The following is a 16,998-nucleotide window of genomic DNA, read 5'->3' on the forward strand; positions in this document are numbered from 1 at the left end:
ATAACCAACTTCTTGCCCCCAAACGCCCCTAGTAGTTTATTCTTGTTTGAAGATTGGAAATTCATATTCCTAACGTGAGGATATTTTTATTAGCATAAAAGTATATATCTTTCGAAAAAAAGAAAGGTAGAAATTCAAACTTACCTTTTGAATAATCATTTGGCTAAATCTCAACACTTTATAAGGGACAATGGCATAAATTACTAGATACTTAATAGTCGTTGTGGTAACAAGAATAGAAATCAAATAATTTTTTTTATGGTATAGCGATAAATTGGTGGATTAGTTGACACTTACAATAGAACAAACTAAAGTACTATCAATACTAAGTAGAGGTGTTCAGGTTTGATTTAATTTAGGGTCACCAAATTGAACCAAAATTTTAAAAATTGTGTATATGAAACCAAATTGAATATATTTAGTTCGAATATCAGTTTAGTTGTCTAAGATCCGAGAGAGGGGAAGTGAGAGGTCATGAGAAGAGAATAAGAGGGGGAGATCAGAATTGATTAAATAGACAAAAACGAGGGAGATGAGTTAGAGAGAGAGATCAAAACTAATCAAAGAGATGAGTCGGGGAGGCAGATCATAGCTAAGGTGGTTGGTAGTGAGGTCTGAGAGCTGAGAGAAAGAGAAACATGGAATAAAGGAAGACGAGTCAGAGCGAGACATCTGATGTTGCCATGACTGGTCTTGAGATTTGAAAGTTGAAAGAGGATGACGAGGGACAGAGAGTGATGAAAAAAGCGGCAGCAATAGAAGCCCTTGAAAATTAATAATTAACATGCGCGTGCACACACAATTTTAGTTAACATCCATTATTAGGGAAGGTAATAGGGTAGGGCGATGCTAGGAAAGTGATGTTTATAAGCTTAATTTACAAAAACAAATTACCAAAAAAATCAAATGTCTACCAAACAGGCCCTAGTTATCACCCATTGGTCATCGTTCAATGTATAAATCATTATGTGTTCGATCTGAGCTCGTTGGCTCTTTCGCGCTCACACCCTACAGTTGTCACACTCAACTAGGTGTGCACCTATACCTACATGCACCCCATGACTTCCACCCTTGTCTGCCTTTCGTTGCTCAGGCCCACTCGTGTTCATACATCCTATCGTGTCTTCCATCAGTCGCGACTGCACACCATGTTGTGCTATCGATTGTGCCATTACAACAAATATAATTTTTAATTGCATCGATAGCCTTTCTTATAAAATACAATAGAAAGAAAAAAAAAAGAAATGCTAAAATGAAAAGTGTTCAAGGTCCTCTCCTAGAAATAACTTTATGTTTTTTAGGATGTTCCTCTGAGTCTTGAAGAGTGTGCAAGGTTCTCTCTAAAAAATAACATTATATTTTTTAAGATGTTCCTATGAGTCTTGAGCTCATTAGTACTCTCTCCATCTATTTTTCCTTGATTATCTCTCAATTTTCTACTTCATTGCTCTAATCGCTCCCTAGCTCCATATTTAGTCAAATAGAAAACAATCACAGAACATAAATTTCAGAGAAACCCCAACATCAAAGATGATTGAAAAAAAAATGTAAAGGATGTCCGAAGAAGCGGCAACTAAAGGGGGTTATTGCTCTCAATAGCACCCACAGAACAACCAATTCAAAGTTGAAAACTATAGGGCAGGAGAAAGGGTTGTATCTTGCAAAGGGAAGGCGGAAGAGGAAAAAGGTGAGGATATAGGTGAGGGTGGGCATGACTGGAGGTGGAAGGAAGGAGGTCTAGTTGCGACATTATTGAGGTGGTTGGATTATATGGGGGAACAGATGAGAACCCACATCCTTATGATTTTAGGTGTTGGGTTTTGGCAAAATATTAGAAGTGTAGTTGTCTCACATTGGAAAAGTTTAAGAAAGTCATTGACTCTGGACACTATAATAGGAGCCTATGTCTTTGATTTCAATTTGTCCTAATTAGAAAAACTTTAAGCTTAAATGTGCTTACTCTATTTAAATTTTCTTTCCTATACTCTAGTTTGAGAGTTGAGAAAAGGATGCGAGTAGTCAAAAACTTAGAGAGAGTGATTTTGCAATTGGTATTGGGGAGTGATTTATGTGTGATTGTAATAATTTTCATATAGTGGAATTTTTCTAGTTCGTGGTATTTTTCTTCAGTTTGGAGTTTTTCTTAGTTAATTCTTGTGTTTCTAGTTTTATTGCTTTATTTTAATTTCATGGTTATTTTTCTACTTATCCCTATTGATAGATGTCAAAAAGTGCATGTTTTTACCTTTTATTTTATTAATTTTCTCTAATAAACAGACACTTTTTGTGATATTTTGACCCAAGATAACCTAAATTGGGTAAAATGAGCAAGCACATGTCTTTGAACTCTCTAAAGTTAGATTTTCCTATTTTTAATTGATTTTATAGGTTTTTACTAAGGTCTTTTTACTGTCTTATAAAAATTTGTCTTGATGCGCTCACATTAATTTGGATGATGCAATCTCATAAAAAAATCTTAATTTACCAAATCATGCCCAGTCATTCAGGGATCTTCCTTTTTAGTCCAAAGTCGTTTTTAACGTCGAGATTTCTTGGGAGATGTTTAGAATGTGATTTTCAGCTATCCCTAGAAAGATTGCAGAAAATCACAGAAAAAGAAAGGTGCCACTGATGATAAGACAAGACAATTACTAAAGGAGGGGAAAAAACTTGTCATTAGCTATATTTAATATCATTCATACTTTCTCATTACCTTTTGTAGTTTCTATATATATATATATATATATATATATATATATATATATATATCAGTTTAAACCCAATGAAGGTAAAGAACAAAGAATAATAAAGGAATGGTAGGTACGATATACAAGGCCCAAAGCAAATAGGTAACTGGGCCAACCAAGAAATAATACCTCAAGTGAATATTTGTAAATGAAATTATTTCCTTATTGACACTACTTCAGCTGCTAACTTATCCACGTTGGATAATTCCTTTACATCCCCCCTCAAGCGAGAGGGTAGAATAGACACCCTGAGTTAGGACCTTAGATAGATAAATTGAGAGTGAGACAAGAGCTTAGTAAGGCAGTTAACAAGTTGATCAGTTGAGGGAATGTATTGAACTTCAAGAGCCCCTTGGAGAACTTAATCACGTACAAAATGTGCATCAATTTCGATGTGTTTCGTGCGAGCATGGAAGATAGGGTTGTAGCTAGTGCACTAACATTAGTGTTATCACATTAAACGACGGGTTTGACAAATGAAATGACACCAACTGTTGCTAATAGTTGTTGAACCTACTTTATCTTAGTAGAAGTATGTGCTAAGGCACGATATTCAGACTTGGTACTGGATCGTGCAACGACGGTTTATTTCTTGGAGGACTATGAGACTAAATTAGTACCGAGAAAAATATTATAACCAATAACTGATATTCTATCATCGATGTTAGAGGCCCAATCAGCATCGGTTGAAGGAAATCAGATTCGAGATTTCCATGAGCAGTAGAAGAAAGATAATTCCAAATCACAATCATGAATGAACAATACATTTACAGTCGACTTCAAACAAGCGGTTCTACAATTCATACAAAAATTACAGCATGAAAAACTCAAATGCACAAAGGGAAAAACTATACGAATAAATGCAGAAGTGTCTCCACGTTCCGTTGCACACGAACGCTCGAACAATAGCAACCTCGAATGCTCGATCTACACGACCGTAGCACATCACGAACTCTTCGCACTCATCCTATGATCGCCTTGACTACGAACTCCTCAACAACAACACGAACGACCTCCAGAAAACCTCGATGGTGTCTAGTTGAGTATGACACCACCAACAAGGCTACCTTTGTATTCTTGGTGTGAGAATCCAGAGGGTGGACTCTGTTCGGACTTGGTATGAGGCAGAAAAAGGAGGAAACACTGATCGTGTACAAGACTGGGCAAGTGGGAGATGGCTGAGACCTATCGTATAGGTTGATGCCCAATCATTTAGATAAAGCTAAGTCATCATCTAGCAAAAGCTATTTGATCGTTTAATTCATCGTTTAGCTCGGTCTCGCCTACAAACACTACACAATTGTTTACTTAGGGCAAACGATCGTCTAGCAAAACTATGCGATCGTTTGGTAAATATTGCACGATCATTTAACTCGTCACTGCACTATCGTTTAGCTCGTCCAACCATCATTTAGTAAATCCGTATTTACTTGACGACTACCGTGAGTTTCTTTACGCGAGAGAGAAAGCTCAAAAAACTTTTTATGAAAACTTTTCAGCGTTTGTAAATCATCTTTTTGAAAATAGGAAAAGCATTTTTCTTTTAAACTCACAGTTACCATGAATTCAATAATCACCCACTCACTTGGTTATTAGAGAAAAAGAATTAATTATCCAATAATTAATATTATTATAAATATAAATGATAACTAACTTATCATACTATATTTATAACCTATAGTTTCAATATTTCATCTCATGAAACATATAAACCATAGTTTTTTTTCTATTCTATGGTACTTAATGTAAATCTCATTTACATCAATTCTCCACTAGATATATCTTATACATCATACCGATTATATCATATATAATCAAAGTACCTCTTGTCAATTTGAACATTTCAAATCAACACCAAGAACTGATCCTTAACTGAATCCATTGAGCTATCAAGGAGACCTCATGAACCTGTAGCTCAAAGCTCCAATGGTACGTGAATAACTGACTAAACTCTTTAGTCACGGGATCCATCATTCGTTAACTTCCAGACACTCCACTAAAGATCAACGGCTAAACTCTCCTTACCACAGATATATTATGTGTCCATCTTAACCAATCAGCAGTGCGGCAACCCTTCGCAGATCGCTCTTAAGTACAGTTGGGCCAATAACCGTTATGCCCCTGTAGTTACATCTATCTTCTTAAGTATCACTGATCCCTCTAATGAACATAAGTCATAGTCCTACTATGACTGAGTCTTCTCTTCCAAAGAGAAGTTGTGGCCACTATGTTCAAGCCCCGAAATCAGCCCTTAAGAGAGCAATCTCTCTATTTATCCCTGCTTCGAGAAAGGAGTGGATTCCATCTTGTGGATTGAATTCCCAACTCCCAGATCAGACAAGTCCCCAAAAAGGTAGGCATGTTGAGTTGGCAATCTGGCCACTCTCACCCATACTAATTAAAAGACCGCCCTCAAAGGCAGGAGTTTCCAAAACACTCAGGATTGAGGTCGTATCACATATGGTCATTTAGATGAGATGCAAGTCTCTAGTATCAACGTAGTTATATACAGAGTCTAGTCATCTCGTGGTCCAGGTCTTATACAAACTTTTTGTATAGGACACCCCCGCTGGCACGTCTCCACATGAATGGTCAGGATCTACATCTGTAGGAGTTTACAACACTTGCAAACGTCTACAAAGCGGGCCGTATTCTTAATGTCACCAGGATCAGGTATCCCACCTTAATCCTTATATTACAGACCTATTTAGGTTATCACTTAAGTCATGATCCACTTGTATATCACATATACATGCTTTCACATAAGATAACAAAGAAGCTTTGTTTATTGGATATGAGTAAATGTCAGAATTAAATAACACTTATTCATTGAACAATGTGTATCTTTACAAAACAACGAGACTCTGGGAGAATTAGGACATCAATCCCAACAATCTCCCATTTGTCCTAATGACGCGGGAGAATAATGTACAATAGAATATAAAAATGTACAATATACAATAAACTAGGGCATACCCCAGTATCATCTCCCACTTGCCCTAGACAAGATACCGGCTATCCCGCAGACCCAAACTCTTCAGATGACCCTCGAACACTTTAGCCGTGAGGGCCTTTGTAAAGGGATCAACAATGTTGTACTCCAATACGATCTTCGTAACTATCACATCACCGTGATGTATAATCTCCCTGATTAGGTGATATTTCTGTTCTATGTGCTTACCCCGACGATGACTCCGAGGCTCCTTCGAATTGTCACAGCCCCGCTATTATCATAATACCGTGTGATTGACAAATCGATATTTGGAACAACTTCCAAATCTGAAAGGAACTTCCTCAGCTAAACAGCCTTCTTAGCTGCTTCACAAGTCACTACGTATTCGGCTTCTATAGTGGAGTCCGCGATGCATCCTTGTTTGATGCTTCGCTAGACTATAGCCCCTCCATTCAGAGTAAACACTGACCCCGATGTCAATTTCGAGAATCTCTATTGGTCTGAAAGTCAGAGTTCGTGTATCCTGTAAGGATCAAATCCTTATCTCCATACACAATCATGTAGTCCTTCGTTCTCCGAAGATCCTTAAGGATCATCTTGACCGCCGTCCAATGATCAAATCCTGGATTGGACTGATACCGACTGACAATCTCTACTGCATAGCAAAAATGTCAGGTCTGGTACACAACATTGAATACATCAAGCTTCCTACAGCAGAAGCATAGGGAATCCGTCTCATCTCCTCAACTTCTTGAGGTGTCTTAGGACATTGATCCTCAGACAGAATGATTCCATGCCTGAAGGATAACAAACCCCTCTTGGAATCCTGCATCCTGTACCTGATCAACATTTGATCAATGTACGATGCCTAAGACAGAGCTAACCGTTTGTTCTTGCAATCCCGAATAATCTGGATCCCTAGAACATACTGTGCCTCACCCAAATCTTTCATTTGGAATTGGGCAACTAGCCACTCCTTAATGTCAGTCAGTTACCCTACATCATTCCCAATGAGTAGGATATAATCCACATACAGTACCAGGAAAGCTACTGAGTTGTTGATGATCTTCTTGTAAACACAAGGCTCATCAACATTCTGGTCAAAGCCAAAAGACTTGATAGCAGTGTCAAATCTGATGTTCCAAGATCTAGATGCTTGTTTTAGCCCATAAATGGACCTATTAAGCTTACAAACTCTTTGCTCTTGATCTAGAACTATGAACCCTTCTGGTTGAGTCACATAGATGGTCACCTTAAGATTACCATTAAGAAAGGCAGTCTTGACGTCCATTTACCATATTTCATAATCATAAAATGTGGCTATGGATAGGAGAATCCTGATAGACTTCAGCATAACAACAAATGATAAAGTTTCCTCATAGTCAACTCTTTCAACTTGGGAATAACCCTTTGCCACAGAATGCAAAAAACACCAGTAAGTCTATCTCTAGCTGTACTAGGCGTTCTATTTGATGCAGCTTAGTTATTCTTTCGAACAATCTACGTGAAAGATGCTTTTACCAAGTTGTCAAGTTGGCTTAAGCGTTAGAATAAAATTATGCATAAAGTATTAATGTGTTCAACATAAACAAGAGATAAACAATAGTAAGTATGAAGGATCAAATATATGAATTTTATAAAGAACCAAGGAGTCTTTACAAACACAATATTCAATTGAATGGAATGAAAGCGATAAATAAGAGTGAAACTGAGTCAAGCCAAAGAATACAATCTCTTGTAGTTCTTTGGCTCAATCTCGTTGTGTACAATCACTTGTATAGGCAGTGGACAGAGTATCTTTCTCAAGAGTAGCTTCCTCCGCTCCCTGACCGACGGTGGTGGTGGTTCTCAACCCTTTTGATCGTCTCACACCACAGCACAGCTTCTACAGAACAAAGACTATAACTACAATTTACAGAGAGTAAGGATCTTGATGATTTTTCGAACTCTTTAACTTTGGAGGGACTCCATCTATTTATAGGCTTTGGTCATGTCCACTTGGTGAATGGGGACCATTAAAGTCCATGCCCTGGTCAACCGCCTGACTCTCGGAAGTTTTTCAGACGCCCCCTGCTGCTTGGAAGCTTTTCAGACGCCGCCTGCTGTAAGTGCCCATACTTGCAAGTGGTGATGTGATACAATCAGCCTGAAGCAATGAATCTTCTCTGCGTTGAACTCCCTCCGACGCATGGCTCATGCGTTAGAGCTTTTTCTGCAGCATTTGTCTAATGCGTTAATGTTAATTCTTGTGTTTAAATCTTGCAATACAGTGCGTTAGTGCCGCGATATTTAATAATAAAACTTCTTTTGCATAAGTTTGCTGATGTTTGAATAAATCCATGCGTTTCTACTAAAAATGAGGAGAGTTTATCATTAAAAACCTTAGTTGTTCCAACTTAAGAACAAAAATAACTTGTATTTCTACAAGTTATCAATGGGATCAAGATCAAGGTGAATGAAGGGAAGTTGTTCAATGTAAAATCAAATATACGATATATTAATTTCAACTCTCGAGATTCTTATGTTGCGCCTGTTTGTCGTCTTTATGTCGGCCTTGCTAGTCGTTTAACGACGGCTATCCCCTTGGAGGGTTGTAACATAGGATTCAGAACAACTCAAACTCCAAAAATGGATAGGATTTCTTAGGTCGTTTTCCAACCTTGACTTTCCAATTCAGTAGCATCGTTGGTGTCGACCTCTGAGGTTTGATAATGGAGGGTTATATTTACAAAATTACTAAAGTGTTAGTAAGTTCTGACAAAAAAATGGTAGCTAAATGACTATTAGAACATGAGTTATTCTGGAGATAGTATTTAGTCAAGAATGTCTTGCTTTAGTGAAGGAGTATTTGACTGCCCCTCAGTAGCACTTATTCTGAGTCACTATAGTATCGTTACAAAAATAATAAATTTTGGGTACATTATTACTTTACTAAAACGTTATTGGGTTTAAAAGTAATTCACTAATAAAATTTGTTTATATTTTCATAACGACAAGTTCTTGAGTATAACTATTGGCTTTTGATAAACTTATCGGGAATAACTATGCTACGTGAAAATCAAACTTAAATACAATACTAGTGATAGATGACCCGAGGTTCGTTTTAACAGAGGAATGTTGATGACATCAGTGGTTATGTGTTTGTTCTCATGCGTCAGTGGTCATGTGTTGGAATGGAAAGTATGCATTAATCTCATATGCAATGACCATGCATTCCTGTCACAAGTTTTCCTGTGCTCTCGGCAAGTATAACGAGATCGCAAGTTTCTTGAGTGATCCAAGGTCGAACTCAGGGACTTGTTGCTAAATGGTATGCGGTAACGTGTTTACAGTGAATAAATAAAAGAATGATAATAGTTATGGGCTATGCACTACTGCTACTCCTAACTAATAGATTAAGCGATGGAAGTATGACTGAGAGGTAGAGACACGACAACTATTAACGTGTAGTAAAATGTATGGAAAAATAGATGAAAAGGCGAGGATGTCTTCACTGCAACACTAACCTTGACTGCAAGGGTAACCCCAGCAAGTGTAAGCTATGCGATCATGCTATACACACGCTTGACAAAGACTCTCTCAAGCTATGCGATCATGCTATACACCCTAAGTTTCCATTCTTGCTTATGTGATTCTAATCCAGCTTTCTCAAGCCTAGATTCTAATCTAGCTCTCTCAAGTCTTAAGTTCTTTTAACCTAGCTCTTTTAAGTCTTAGGTTCTTTCTTTAGTCTCTCTCTCGAGTAGCTCTAAAGGGGTGATGGACGCATATATAAGATAAGGTAATCACATAAACCTTGTTGACATAAGATTATTCCTATCTCTAGTGAACACTTGTTTACATTGCTTAATGCGACCAACTACTTACCCTCCCGGGTAGTTAGTTGCTGCTGATTCTACTCATAGACAAGCATTGCATCTGCTTATAAACAAGCGTTGCTACAGCTTCACACTAAGCAAATAAGATTTTCTTACAACACTCGCGCAACGCATACCTCCCGGTGGTTTGCTATATGCTTCATATCCCTATGCCTCATGATTAAGTATGCGATACTCTAGCAGTATTACTTAGTGATGCAATGAAAGTAAAGGATGCTTGTAAATGAAGATGGAGATGAAATCGAAGGAAAATATAGAAATACATTGATCACAAAATGTATTAATTCCTTAAGCCAAATGTAATAAATTACAAGGATAGAAGAGATATGGGGGGCCAGATGGAAGCTATATCTTGCTTCCATCAGATGTGTGTCAAGGCTACCGGTGGTGCCATGGATGGGCGGTGGAGTAGAATCTCTTGAACTCTAACTCCGGTGAAGGCTCCGATTGTAACTCAGAATGGTTGAAGGGATAAAGAACTCTCAAGACTATCTTCTCACACTTTGATCTGGATCACAAGGATCCACCTGAAAGTAGAGAACCTTGGATGGAAAACCCTGGATCACGAGGACCTGCCCTCAGGTAATAAACCCTGAATCATTTGAAGTTCTGCTCAACAGCCTCTATTTATAAAGCTTGATCGCCGATAGCATTAATGGACCTACTCTGAATTTGACACTCGCGGTATTATGGTCATTTTCTGAATCTCGTCTACTAACAGCGTAGTAGGTGAAATGTCAACATCATCTTTTTGATAATCCCAGTGTATGCGTTCATGCTTGCATTCCATCAATCTTGCGATCACCCTTCTATTATGGTAATTATCTGTAGCCGCAATCTCCCTGCGATGATCGCATTCACTCGACAGCCACAACTTTTATGCGATGGACGCATGCAGTTAATAGCTGCAACATCCATGCGTCAAACGTATGCGTTTGCTTCTCCGATGGAGAGATTCCCCACATGCGATCATCTTTGCGATAGCCTGGCTTTTGCGAATGCGATTGCTTTCTGCGGTTGCTACAAAAATAAACAATTGAACGAATAATAACGCATAATAGTGGGTTAGCTGAGATTCTTAATATCGATAGACGCAAGCTTATTTTCTCATGAATTATAAGTATAATCGCCGCATCTTCTATTTAACAGCCCTCAAAATTCTAAATAAAAGGCCTATAATGACGTGCATTTCTGCCCGCCATCAAATGTTCTCCCATTCCTAGCTCAAATGCAAACCGAAATGTTCGGGATACATACGACAGATGGATCAGGCTAACGAGAAAGCTCGTGCCTATATTCTTGCCAGCATATCTGATGTATTGGCCAAAACATGACAGCATGAGTACTGCAAGGCAGATTATGAAATCGCTGCATGAAATGTTTGGACAACCGTCCTTCTCCCTGAGGCATGATGCAATCAAATATGTTTACAACTGCCGTATGAAAGAAGAGGCCTCTGTAAGAGAACATGTCCTGGATGATGTTCCATTTCAACGTGGCAGGAGTAAATGGTGTTGTCATTGATGAGAAAAGTCAAGTTGGTTTTATTCTTGAATTTCTTGAAAGAGTTTCTTGCAGTTTTGTACAAACACACTGATGAATAAAATAGAGTATGACTACACTTCTAAATGAGCTACATGCTTACCAAACCATGATGAGAGCAAAAGGACTAGAACCAGAGGTAAATGTTACTACTGCAGAAAAAAAAAAAGAGGATTTTCCTCTAAAAGGCTTGACAATTCTTCTTCTTCAAAGAATAAGAGTATTCTAGTAAAGAAAAACAAAGGAAAATGGAAAAAGAAACCTACTGGCAAAAAGGCAAGGCACAAGCTGTAGATAAAAGAAAATGTTTCCACTGCGGTGAAGAAGGGCACTGGAAATAGAACTACCCATAGTATCTTGCGAGAAAAGAGCAGAGAAAGCAAGACAAGGGAACTAGTTCCTTATAAACTCCAAGTTTTGAACAGAGGAGAATTTCTTAGAACAATCAGTGGGAGATACAGTTGCTATTGAAAGATAAACTTGTTTACTTTTATAATTGAAATGAAAGTTATTTTATCTTTTATAAAGAACATATTGTATAAACCTTTTGTTATAAATGAAATGTTCATTAGCAAAAGTTGTATATGTTCTACCCTATAGCAACTTCTATTAGTACCAACCAAGTGAAAAACATTTGCAAATATTTAGATATTTAAAAACGACTAGAAATCAATAAAGGCAAATAGTTATTTAACCTAAGTAATAAGTTTAGAACACTTGAATAGTTCAAGGTGTATAAAACTTATTAGGTAAATAGAATCCAAAAATACTTCGATTGGATCAAAGTAAAGAATATAGAGAGTTTGAGATTTCTAAGGCTATTTTGATAGAACATGAAATCCAGTGAAAAACTCTCTACACCTAGTTGCCTTAAATTTTTTGAACATCATTCCAGTTTTAAGGCTTTTTCTTAAACAACATATAAGTTGTGGAGAGCTCATAAAAGTTTTTTAATGATATGTAAAAGATGTTTACATAGTTAAGAAATCTTAAATAGATCGGCACAAGTATCGGAATACCGTTCAAAAGGCATGCTTATTTGTAGGCAATCCAAAAGTAGTATACTTTTCATGTAAAAGAAAATCAAGTATGTGTGTTGACAAATGCTAAAGTTTTCCTAGAAAAGTATACGAGATCACCATGTATTATTTAGTTTCCATAAAAAGCAAAATGTATATCAATAAAGAGTTATTGATTAAAGTTGAAACTGCAACAAAAGTTGTTTGGATAGGTCAATTGCATCTTACTTAAAGAATTGAGAGTACCTCGATGTAGTGGGAGGAATGTATGACAACCTAGCCATTATTTAGGTTTAGTGGAAACTCAAGTTATCAAGTCTTGGTGACAGTATGGAGAAACAAGAAGTTGTGGAAATAAGATGCATTCCCTATATTGTTTTGAATCGAAGTCCGATGTATACTAATATGTTTACAGAGATCCTCTCGGCTAAAGTATTTGATGATCACCTAGTGAGACTAGAACTACGGGTTGTATACCCTAGGGCAAGTGGGAGAAAAACCAATGGATATGTGATACCTAAGTTTGGGTATGTGATACCTAAACGAAAAACCATGGGTATGTGATGCCCTAGTTAATTGTATTTCTCCGTAAAACTCAAAACTCAGCATTATATATTCATATGTACGTTACCACTGAAGTTTTAGTTCAAGTGGGAGGTGTTGGGTTTTATGTCCTAAAACTCTTGGTTTGTAAACAATAAACTCATTCTGTAAATCAATAAAGTTGTTATTGAAGTTTGATTCAATAAAGTTGTATTGAATATATGAATTGCTTATTTTGTTTTAGAAATAAATCCAATAAACTAAAAGATCCTTGACTATTACATGAGTGTTGAAATTGGTGTCCTAAATCTCCTTGTAATCTTGTAATTTGTAAGCTTTGTATAAATATATTTTTGTTAATAAAATAAGTGTTATTTTATAAACATATACTCAATCTAATAAACTAAGGTCCGAGGTTATTTAATTTAAACAAGTATGTATAGATAAACAAGTGGATCTTGTTTAAATAATAACCTAAACGGTCTGTAGTAGATGGATAAGGCTGGGTACCTTATCCTGATGATAATATGGATACGGCTCGCTTTGTAGGTGTTACAAGTGTTGTAAAGTGCTACAAATGATCTGATCCTGATTATTCATGTGGAGACATGTGAGCAGGGATATCTTATACAAAGAGTTTGTATAAGATCGGAACACAAAATGACTAGACTCTTTATATAACGCCATTAAAAATAGAGACTTACATTTCACTAGAACGACCATAGGTAATATGACTTGAATCCTGAGTTAGTTGTGAACTCCTGCCCATAAAGGCAGTCCTTTGATTTGTATGAGTGAAAGTGGCCAGATTGTCAACTCAACAAGCCTACCATTTTGGGGATTTGTTTGACTGGGGAGCTGGGAGCATAGCTACACAAGACAGAATTCACACCTTCCTCGATGCAGGACAAATAGATAAATTGCTCTCTTAAGGGCTGATTGGACTATGACTTATTGTTCATTAGAGGAATTAGTGATACTTAAGGAGTTAGATGTAACTACAAGAGCAAACCGGTATTTTTGCTCCGCTGTACTTATGAGGAATTTGTGAAGGGTCATCGCGCTGTAAATTGGTTATATCCAATTGTCATAGAAATTTATTTGTAGTGCCATGAATGTAATTGTCGGTCTTTAATGGAGTGACCGATAATTAATAGATGTTAGATAATTTAACTAAAGAGTTTAATTAATTATCCGAGTGTCATTGGAGCTTCAATCTACAGGTCCATAAGGTCCTTCTGTAGCTCAACAGGGATTTGGTTGAGATGGGTTAATTTGAAGTGTTTAAATTAATTGAGGGAATTAATTATATATGATAAAATTAATTAAATTTGATATATATGTGATATAAAATAATGTATTTGATACATTATAATTTAAGGTAATATGAGAGAAATTTGAATATGATTCAATACTAATTATATGAATGAGATTCATGTAATTAAATTTAATATAAATATGATTTATATTGAGAGGAATTAAATATTTGGATATGATACAAATAAAAATTATATGGATGAGATTCATATAAGTGAACTTAATATAAATGTGATTTATATTAAATGTCATGTATTGTTGAGAAAAAATAAAATCTATACGTTATGTTGGATTTTATGCAATATAAAACTATAGGCTATATGTGTTGGGATTAGTGTCCTAATTCTCCCAAAGTCTCGTAGTTTGTAATTTGTACACATTGTTATGAATAAAATAAGAATTATTTTATTTTGGCATTTACTCATATCCAGATACATCAAATGAAGGATTAATGTAAATGTGATTTACATTAAGTAGCATAAAATAGAAAAAGAGCTATGGTTTATATGTTTCATGAGATGAAATATTAAAACTATAGGTTATAAATATAATATGGTAAGTTGGTTATCATATATATTTATAATAATATTAATTATTGGATAATTATCTCTTTTTCTCTAGTAACCAATTGAGTGAGAGGTTGTTGATGGTTTTATGGTAACCGTGAGATAAAAGAAAAAAATGTTTTCTTGGCCTTTTGGGATGGACCTCTAGGGCTTAAAATGGCGGGTCACACTTACAGGAGATTGTTAAGTAAGTTAATGATCTCTTGGCCTCATCAATGATAGCTAGTCGTTATAGGAGCAAGAGTTATTTTGAATTAATGACTAGTTGAGAACTTCTCAATTTAGGGGAGGGATAACTGACCTCCCTTAAGCGGTTTTTGTCTTAAACCTTTGAAGCTTCATTAGGAAACTAGATGTCATACGGGGTTCATGTTAGTTTTGCTAAAACCTTATTGGATGTTGTTTTGTTTTACAACGGGTATTTGCTTAAAACCTAATGTAGGTCAATGTGTTTTTCTTTTTAGTAACTCGTTAGTATTTCCATTTAAAGCTTTTAAAAATGACTGATTACTTACAGTGGAAAGAATCGTGTGAAACAAATTTAGTGGCAAACGACCTCCATCCCACTACTCTCCAAAAGAGGAGACAAGACAGTAAATATGATTTATTGGTCTTGGAGACATGTCTGGTAGAGAATGATGATTTTGCCTGGATCCTCAATTCAAGTGCTACCAATCATATCAGTTCCTCTTACCAAGGATTCAGTTCTTGGAAAACGTTGCCACAGGAAGAGATGACTTTTCGAGTCGATACTGATAAGGTTGTTTCAGTTATTGTTGTAGGCAGACTGAAGTTATTTGTTGACAAGAAACATTATCTGTTACTAGATAATGTTTTTGTAGTTCCTCATATTAAGAGGAACTTAATCTCGGTTTTTGTCTCATTGAACAAGGCTACACCATCTCGTTTTCTGAGAATAAAGTGTTTATTTTCAAGAATAGAATGGAGATTGGCTATAGTTCATTGAAAAATAACTTATATGTACTAAGGTCATTAGTCATAAAAGCCTTGTTTAACACTGAAATGTTCAGTACGACAACAACAGCTAAAAGATCAAAGGTTTCTCCAAAGAAAAACACCCATATTTGGGATCTTAGGTTAGGTCACATCAACCTCAATAGGATTGAGAAGTTGGTGCAAAGTAGACTTCTAAAGAGTTTAGAAGAAAACTCTTTGTCGATATGTGAATCATGCCTCGTAGGCAAGATGACCAAACGACCTTTTACTGGAAAAGGTTGTAGAGCCAAAGAAGCCTTGGAGCTTGTACATTCAAACATCTGTGGTCTGATGAAAGTTAGAGCTCGAGATGGGTATGAATATTTCATCTCTTCTATAGATGATTATTCAAGGTTTGGGTATCTCTTCCTAATGCAACGTAAGTCGGAAACCCTTGACAAGTTCAAGAAGTATAAGGTTGAAGTTGAAAATTTGTTAAGTAAAAAGATAAAAACACTACAATCTGATCGTGGTGGAGAGTATATGGACCTCAAATTCCAGAATTATATGATAGAACATGGGATTGCGTCCCAACTCTTGACCCCGGGTACACCTCAGCAGAATGATGTATCAAAAAGGAGAAACATAACCTAGTTGGACATGGTTCGGTTTATGATGAGTTATGCTCATCTTCCAGTCTCGTTTTGGGGTTATGTAATGCAGACTGCATGTTATATCCTGAACAACGTTCCCTCGAAAAGTGTTTCTGAAACACCTTTTGAGTTATGGAGAGGCCGTAAAGGTAGTTTACGCCATTTCAAGATTTGGGGCTGTCCGGCACATGTGCTAGCGACTAACCTAAAGAAGTTGGAACCACATTCGAAGGTTTTCCTCTTTGTAGGTAAATTAACCAAGGAAACGAGAGGAGGATACTTCTATGATCCAATTGAGAACAAAGTGTTTGTTTCCACTAATGCTATCTTCTTGGAAGAAGACCACATGAGGGATCACAAGCCACGAAGTAAGCTCGTTTTACATGAGACCTTAAGTGAGACTGAAATTGCTGAGGGTTCAACAAGAATTGTTGAACAGGCCGACATATCAACAAAAGTTGTTGAGGTCGGAACGTCTAGTCAACCAGCTCAAGAGTTGAGACTGCCTCAACGTAGTGAGAGGGTTATGAACCCATCGGATCGCTACATGGGTTTGACTGAAGCCCATACCATCATTACAAATGATGGGGTCGAGGATCCGTTGTCTTTTAAGAAAGCAATAGAGGATGTTGACAGAGATGAATGGGTTAAGGCCATGAACCAGTAAATAGAGTCTATGTACTTCAATAACATCTAGGAGCTTGTTGATCCACCTGATGGGGTAAGACCTATTGGGTGTAAGCGGATCTTTAAGCGAAAGAGAGGTGTAGATGGAAAGGTGCAATCCTTTAAGGCTAGAAGGGAAAAAATTCTATTAGGGAAAAACCTAAAGCGACCCTATCCA

Source organism: Benincasa hispida, chromosome 6 (assembly GCF_027475165.1).
Source record: "Benincasa hispida cultivar pf3 chromosome 6, pf3_genome.v1.1, whole genome shotgun sequence".
Taxonomy (NCBI): Eukaryota; Viridiplantae; Streptophyta; class Magnoliopsida; order Cucurbitales; family Cucurbitaceae; genus Benincasa; species Benincasa hispida.